Genomic DNA, 8,306 nt, shown 5'->3' on the forward strand with positions numbered 1-8,306 from the left:
CTCTCCCGTTGCGGAGCACAGGCTCCAGACGCGCAGGCTCAGCGGCCATGGCTCACGGGCCCAGCCGCTCTGCGGCATGTGGGATCTTCCCAGACCGGGGCATAAACCTGCGTCCCCTGCATCGGCAGGCGGGTTCTCAACCACTGCGCCACCAGGGAAGCCCCACAAAATTTTAATGTTCTGCTTCCTCACTTACTAGCAGTTTAACTCCAATCAAGTTATTTAACCTCTCTACGCGGTAGCTTCCTCATCTGTCAACTGAGGATCAGAACAGCCATCCTCACATAAAGCTGTGGCAAGGATTAAGTGAGTTAACACGCATGGAACATCCAGAAGAGCACACAGTAGGAACGATGGAAGTGCTTGCTGTTCTTACTATGTTGAAGACTTCATTCTACAGGCAAGATGGGGCTAATGCTTCTATTCTAATCAGGAGCGAGATGTGGTTGGTGGAACAGGACCTGAGGCCAGAACAGAGAAAGTATTTCCTACAAGGGTCCAATGAACAATAAGGACGAACTGACCTGGGGCAGGAGTGCAGAGGATGGGCAGGATTCGGCAGCATTTAGAGGGTAAAACTGGCCAGACTTACCGCCTGCTGAGAACTGGGGGGGAGAGACTGCAAGAAGCCCAGGACAGCGCCAGATCTGTGGTTTAGGCAATTTGAATGGGTAAGATACAGAAGGACAAGGAGTTTGTGAGCACTTCCTATGTGCCAGGCACGCAGCTAGATGCTTGATGCCAAGAGATGCTGAGGAACTGGTCTAGGGCCAGAGCAAGCAAGTGGCCAAAGAAGACTTGAGGGACTTCCTTGGTGGCACAGTGGTTAAGAATCCACCTGCTGATGCAGGGGACACGGGTTCGAGCCCCGGTCTGGGAAGATCCCACATGCCGCGGAGCAGCAGAACCCATGCGCCACAACTACTGAGCCTGCGAGCCACAACTACTGAGCCCACGTGCCACAACTGCTGAGCCTGTGCTCTAGAGCCCACGAGCTACAACTACTGAGCCCACGCACCTAGAGCCCGTGCTCTGCAACAAGAGAAGCCACCACAATGAGAAGCCCGTGCACCGCAACGAAGAGTAGCCCCCACTTGCCGCAACTACAGAAAGCCCCGCATGCAGCAACGAAGACCCAATGCAACCATAAATAAATAAATAAATAAACTTAAAAAAAAAAACCCAAATAAGACTTGAAACTCTGTCACCTGACGCCCGGTTTATGCACTTTTCAACACACCCCACTCCAATCCGAGAACTAGGTCCTTTCCAGGGATAAGATTTCTGCCTCACATCACAGCTCTTAACCCTGAAGAACCAGCAAGGAAAATTCAGGCACTGGGGGAGATGAGAGGGGCTACTTTTGAACTGCTAGGTCTTTCCATACCAAATATATATATATATAATAAAAGTGTACCTCAAGCCACCTCCCCTTGGCAAATTCCTTTTATTCCATTCATTTTGATGCAATCCATGTTATACAAACTTAAATACTTTGCCTCTAACATCCATTCTTATTGCAGGAGGCAGACCTCTCACATTTATTTCTTAAATTTCGAAAAGGGCTGTAGTTTAAAAACTGCCAGTGATTATAAGAAATGAAAAAAACACCCTATGGGATTATGTATGCAAGCTGTCTCTCAAGTATTTTTCCCCAACTTCAACTCAAGAAGCTGGTTTGGTTTTTTCCCCCGGCCAGGGATAGAACCCAGGCCCCCGGCCGTGGAAGCGCAAAGTCCGAACCACTGTAACGCCAGGGAGTTCCCTGGGTTTTTGTTATGAAGCAGAACCTGGCTTGATAAATGTATGTTGAATGAAGGTGTCCGTGAAGCAAGTAAGAAATCTCAGCGAATCCTCAATCGATAAGATTGAAGAAGCAACACTCTCTTCTCACAAGCCCACGGCCCCTTCCAGCACTCTCAGAGCAGCAGAAGGAAGCATACATCCAAGTCCGGGCTCTGAACATCCCTCAACAATACTGTTAACACCAGATAGAGCCTGTTGGTGTTTTCGCTTAGTGGAAGGCACAGGATGTTTGCGGGAGAGGGACTGGCTTCTGGCAGGAAGGTTCATTCAAGTGAAGGTAATTGGCAACCAGGAACTAAAGGACTGCCCTTCAGTCCTTGATAGTTATCAGGAAATTAACTTCCTGTCCTTAATCAGCCCACTGTTTGTTAAAGAGATGAGAATGGCTTGGGCATGGTAGGGGGCAGTGGAGAGGAAGTGATAGAGAACAGTCATCAAAAGCTGTTGCCTAGTGTCTCTGCCCCGACCGGCTCAACTTTGGCCCAGTTTCAATTTCTGGGCAAGTCTGGGGAAACTTGTGTGGCTGATACAGGCATGGACCTCGGAGGTAGAGAGTTCTGTTCAGTTTTCCAGACGGACAGGCAAGTCATTGTAACCGAGCAGGACCTCCCCACCATGATGTCCTCCACCTGCCTTTTGTCTATAGAAAAACTTTAGTCAAAGAATAAATTTAATCAGAGAAGTGAAAAAATGCAGAAATAAAGGAAAACAGTCAAGCAAGACAAAATAAAAATAGTTTAGCCATTAAGCAAAGCCAAGGACCTTTATTTAGTTCCTCCTCAAGGGCTATAGATAATATTCTGAGCCACATCCTTTAAGCTGTTTTGCAGATACTGAAAGCCCCACCGGGTGGAAGAAGTTAACTGATGCTGCCCACGAGCACTTAGACCCCAGACCAGTTGGAAGCAGGTTGATAATGCTGACTCCCAATTACCTCACCACCAACCAATCAGAAGAATGTCCACGAGCTGATCACACATCCCATAACCCCCTTCCTCGCCCTGTCTTTAACAACCTTTCCCTGAAACCTTTGGGGAGTTTGGGTCTTTTAAGTACTAGCTGCCCTGGGCTCCTTGCTTGGTGCCTGAAATAAACCCTGCACTTTCCTTTACCACAAGGCGGTGTCAGTAGACTGGCTTTGCTGTACACGGGTGAGTGGACCCAAGTTTGGTTCGGTAACATTATCACATTTTCCAGGTGGGAAGTTGATAAGGATTAAGCACATAAGTAATTCTTAAGACACTACAAAGGAGACTAAACAAAAATCAGAAAAAATCAGTAAGGTAATCTTACATATTTGGATGCATCTTTCACACACCACTACCAGCAAGAAAAGTAAGTCCATTTTGAAGACTGCAACTGTCTTTTTTTTTAATTGCATTTTCAGAAAGTAAACATTAAAAAAGAAAAACTTAGAGGTATGAGAAACTAAGGTGGCATCTATCATTAGAACTTAATATTATGACAATTCTGGAATGGTAAACCCAGGGAATACAGAAATGTATAATAATAGTTCTTGTATATTGAGGGTTTAACTTGTCCTAAGTTCTAGGTTCCTGTCCTAAGAGCTTTATCTGTACTGTAGGAACATACTTATTCCACATAACTCTATGAGGAAGATGAGAAAACAGACTCTGAGTGGTTATGCAATTTGTCCAAGGATCTAAGTTTCAGAGCCAATATCTAAAATCAGGCACTCAGGTCCCAAGGCCCAGTCTCTCTCCTACGCTTTCAAAATATACATGGGTAGCTACAACAAAAGCATATATTTTTATAGTTTTTTAATTTGGCCACGCCATGCAGCTTGTGGGATCTTAGTTCCCTGAAAAGGGACTGAAACTACACCCTCCATAGTGAAAACTTGGAATCCTAACCACTGGACTGCCAGGGAATTCCCTAAAAGCATATGTTTTGATGCAATGAAAAAAAGTTGGGGGAGCCACACCTCATATCAGCTGATCAGAGAGGTCAATCAGATGAGCGCTAGCACCCTCTTTATTTTTTTTTCTTAATTTAAAAAAATTAATTTATTTATTGGCTGCCTTGGGTCTTTGTTGCTGCATGTGGGCTTTCTCTAGTTGTGGCGAGCAGGGGCTACTCTTCACTGTGGTGCACTTCTTACTGCAGTGGCTTCTCTTGCCGCACAGCACAGGTTCTAGGTGTGCAGGCTCAGTAGTTGTGGCTCACGGGCTCTAGAGTACAGGCTCAGTAGTTGTGGTGCACGGGCTCAGTTGCTCCGCAGCATGTGGGATCTTCCCGGACCAGGGCTCGAACCCGTCTCCCCTGCATTGGCAGGCGGATTCTTAACCACTGCGCCACCAGGGAAGTCCATAGCACCCTCTTTAGATACAGACTGAACTTTCCTTCACAGACATAAATAGGCCGATCCAGCTTATAGAGAATTCCATTTATCACGCAAAAACAAACAAACAAAAATGCAACTCAGGGTATGGGTTCATGGATATTTCATTTCAAACCTGGCTCAGAGTCTGAAATGTGGGTATTTCCCACCTAACCTTTGGAGGGACTCTGAATGCATAAAAAAAAGCCAATAACATGAATAAGCTGCACTTTATCTAAATGGTAATAAAACTTACTTAACAATTTGAGGATCTTAATGCCAATTTAAGGCATTTGCTTTCCTAAAACACAGATAGTAAGTAACATTAAAGAGCACTTGGTTTTTAACTGCTTTACAAATAAAATCATTCCTTTTCCCCTTTAAGCTGCTACAATTGCTATCTAGTAAATCAGCTCTGGAGAGCTGAGCCGAACTAGTCTCTGAAGTATTTTCTTTAGGACCAAGGAAACCAAGGATCTGAAACCAAACTTTTCCAGATGAGGGAACGGAATTTGAAGACAGGGTTCTTCACATGAGGAAGGTGGCTGGGAATCTGGGGACCGGAAGAATCTAATCAAACTTTTCCTGGTTCCATGGCTCACAATGTCACTGTCCCAAACTCTCACCCAGTCAAATGAACAAATTCTACCCTTGGGGGGAGGCTAGGAGGAGAGTAGAGAATTTAAGAGCTTTCCTCCAGCCAACATTTTTTTTTTTTTTTTTTTTTTTTGCGGTACGCGGGCCTCTCACTGTTGTGACCTCTCCCGTTGTGGAGCACAGGCTCCGGACGCGCAGGCTCAGCGGCCATGGCTCACGGGCGCAGCCACTCCGTGGCATGTGGGATCTTCCCGGACCGGGGCACGAACCTGTGTCCCCTGCATTGGCAGGCAGACTCTCAACCACTGCGCCACCAGGGAAGCCCCAGCCAACATTTCTTTACATTTAGTTTTATTAAACCATTCGCTTTCACAGCCAACACGAAATATGTGATTATCCCTTTAAGAGAAGAAGCTGAGAGTATCAGAAATGCGCTGTCCACACCCATGTAGCCATTGAATTTTTAAAAAATTACTATTCTTAAGTACTGACCTAGGGTTAGTGAGACAAGCCAGGTAGAAGCTGCACCCAAGGTCTGAAATTGGTCAAACCGGACATTAAGCACACTTCAGAGCTGGACCCTTGAAGGACTGACCCCTTATTCTGCATCTCACCTTGATTTATGCCCAATTGTGCTACCCGACCTGTGGTTATATATATGTTATATAACCTAAAAGGCTAATACAATGAGTGATGAACACTCCCCACAGGGAAAGTCCAGCAATTTAAAAAGCACCCCCAGGGACTTCCCTGGTGGTGCAGTGGTTAAGAATCCGCTTGCCAATGCAGGGGACACGGGTTCAAGCCCTGGTCCGGGAAGATCCCACATGCCGTGGAGCAACTGAGCCCGTGCACCACAACTACTGAGCCTGCGCTCTAGAGCCCGTGAGCCACAACTACTGAGCCCACGTGCCACAACTACTGAAGCCCGTGCACCTAGAGCCCGTGCTCTGCAACAAGAGAAGCCACCACAGTGAGAAGCCTGTGCACCGCAACGAAGAATAGGCCCCGCCTGCCGCAGCTAGAGAAAGCCCGTGCGAAGCAACGAAGACCCAACACAGCCAAAAATAAATAAATAAATAAATTCAAAAAAAGAAAGTGTGAATTAAAAGAAAAAGAAATAAAATGAACTCTTCTTGGATTTCTTAAAAAATAAAATAAAATAAAAAGCATCCCCATGTTGAACCTCAGAGTCCCACAAAGAGACTGAAAAGCCAAAGTGATTTTCTTTCCCTAATCTCATTGTTAGCTCAGGTATACTAATGGGAGCCTCACTCAATACTCAGTTAAGTATAGACTATTTTTTCAGAAACCTCGTTACTGATTACGGTCTTCAGAACTCCCAAGCTGTATGAATTCACCCCAAGCTGTATGAATTCACCCCAAGCCTCTTGTGGTCCCAAAGTTCCATAAGGCCAACCCAAAACTTAGTGACAGTGACATCACGTCTCGACTCAAAAATGAGAACCCCATGGGACACCTGCAAGCAGTGGCCTTTCCCAAGCGAAAGGGAAGCCCCACCATGCCAGCCAGCCCTGCTATCTGCAGAAATGTAGATATGAGAACAAAATGGAAAAAAGGAGAGGACATTCTCTTGTGATGAACTTCACCAGGTTATCAGTCACTCCAAGCCATTTGCCCAGAGTCCACAACTCCCAAACCCAGATACACGTGCTCATTTCAGAGCAACTTATCCCCAGGTTTCTCAGGTTGGAGGGTGGTGTACAGAACGCTCCTGCTTTCCTGCAAAAATTAGAATCTTCTATGGCGGCATCTCTCTCACTTTCCCAAGACTCCCTTCTCTCTTTCCATCCTTAAAAATCTCTTGATCTCCTCCCTTCCATTTCTGAAAAATTTACTAAGAAAATCTTAAACATACAAGTGTAGAGAATAGTATAACAAACTCTCAGGCGTCTATCACCGAATTTAGGGCATCGACATGCTCCCCATCCTGTTCTCCTGTTTCCTCTATACCTACATCCACCTGCCTACCACCTGCCCCCTCAGTGAACCTTTTCAAAGAGAACCCACAATACCATATCATTGCATCAGTAAGTATTTTATTTAGGAACTTCTAAAAGATACAGATCTTTTAGAAATATTATTTTTGTTTACAGATAAACAATAGGATGAATGCATCTTACACATCAATAAAAAACAGAAAAAAAAAAGGAAAATTAGAGAGATTTAGTAACTTCCATAAAGTCATGAGCCAGGCAAAAGTGAGTCTATCTATAACCTGCATCTTCTGTTGCTTGGAATTCTGTCCTTCTGCAGTTATACTCTGTGACCTCTCAGGCAACCCTATCTCTGATGGCTCTGCTGAGTAAGTGTTTGAACTCATGTTTAAGGACAAAGCTCCCCCAAGTAACTAATCTGCCTAAAGCCATGAGAAAGGTCTCACGGTAAACCTGGAATCTTCCCCAGATGGATTTCCATCTCTGTAGCCTTCCCCAGCACCTTCATTCCATGGTCCTGGTATTTCTCATGGATCTGGGGCCCAGGTTCTAGGGGAAATAGTCATTGGCTAAAATAAAAACCTTAAAAAAAAAAAAAAAAAGGAAACAGTTACAATACCATTATCACAGCTGGAAAAGAAATGAACAAGAGTTCTTTAATACCAACTATCCAGGGGGTGTTGGATCCATTTCTGCTTTGATCCAGGTGGCCCTGGTCTCTCGGGTACTCGACTGGGCACGGAGAGAGGAAGCCTCTTTGCTTCTGAGGGCCCAGTCAGTCCCCCAACACACACCTAAACACACATATGAATGGGGCACCTCTCCAAACAACGTTCACAGGCTTCCCTTCCCTCCACTCTGAACCAACGCCTCCAACCCCACTCCTCTGCTCCCATATCCCAACACATCTTCCTAAGGATTCTGTGGCAGCTGCCAATGACCACCGCACCAGAATTCCTTAAGTCTGTGAGGCCTGCCTGCCTCATGGTGATACACCCACCCCGTTACCACATTTCTTTTCCATCAAGTGGTTAAGATTGCATGATCTGGAGCCAGACAGTCTGGCCTTGCCACTTACCGCGTGATTCTGGGCAAGTTACTTAAGCTTTACGTGTCTTGCTCAGTTGATAGTCCAACCGAGACAAAGAGGAACGGGACGAGAGGCAGCCCGTCTCGAGGACAGCCGAGGGAGAACCCATCACCCCGCAGAGCTGGTAACGCCCTTGCTTCTGCAGAATGAAGCTCTAACCTCCTGTCCCGCTGAAAGCTAGGATGGTGGGGAGGGGAGGTAAAGGGAGAGTAGGGGGAAAACTGTGACTGCAGAAACTGTGCCGCCTGAACGTGCCTGGGTCTAGGCAACAGTCCTGGGATCCTTCCCGCAAGGGCAGCTGATTCCTGAGGGAGTCTCACCCTCAACCTTTTGTCCTCTGCCAAGTCCAGACCCAGGCTTGCTCAGAGCCTGCACCTGTGCTTGGGGTTTAAGCACCCTCAAGTAAATCACTTTCCCTACCATCACCACTGCCCTTGCAGTGGGACATATAAACACCTGACAGAGGAGCCTCCCCTGACCTCGCCCACAGGTATCCTAGAACAAGCTCAAAAGT

This window comes from Monodon monoceros, unplaced genomic scaffold (assembly GCF_005190385.1).
Source record: "Monodon monoceros isolate NGI ecotype Baffin Bay Population unplaced genomic scaffold, NGI_Narwhal_1 Super_Scaffold_4, whole genome shotgun sequence".
Taxonomy (NCBI): domain Eukaryota; kingdom Metazoa; phylum Chordata; class Mammalia; order Artiodactyla; family Monodontidae; genus Monodon; species Monodon monoceros.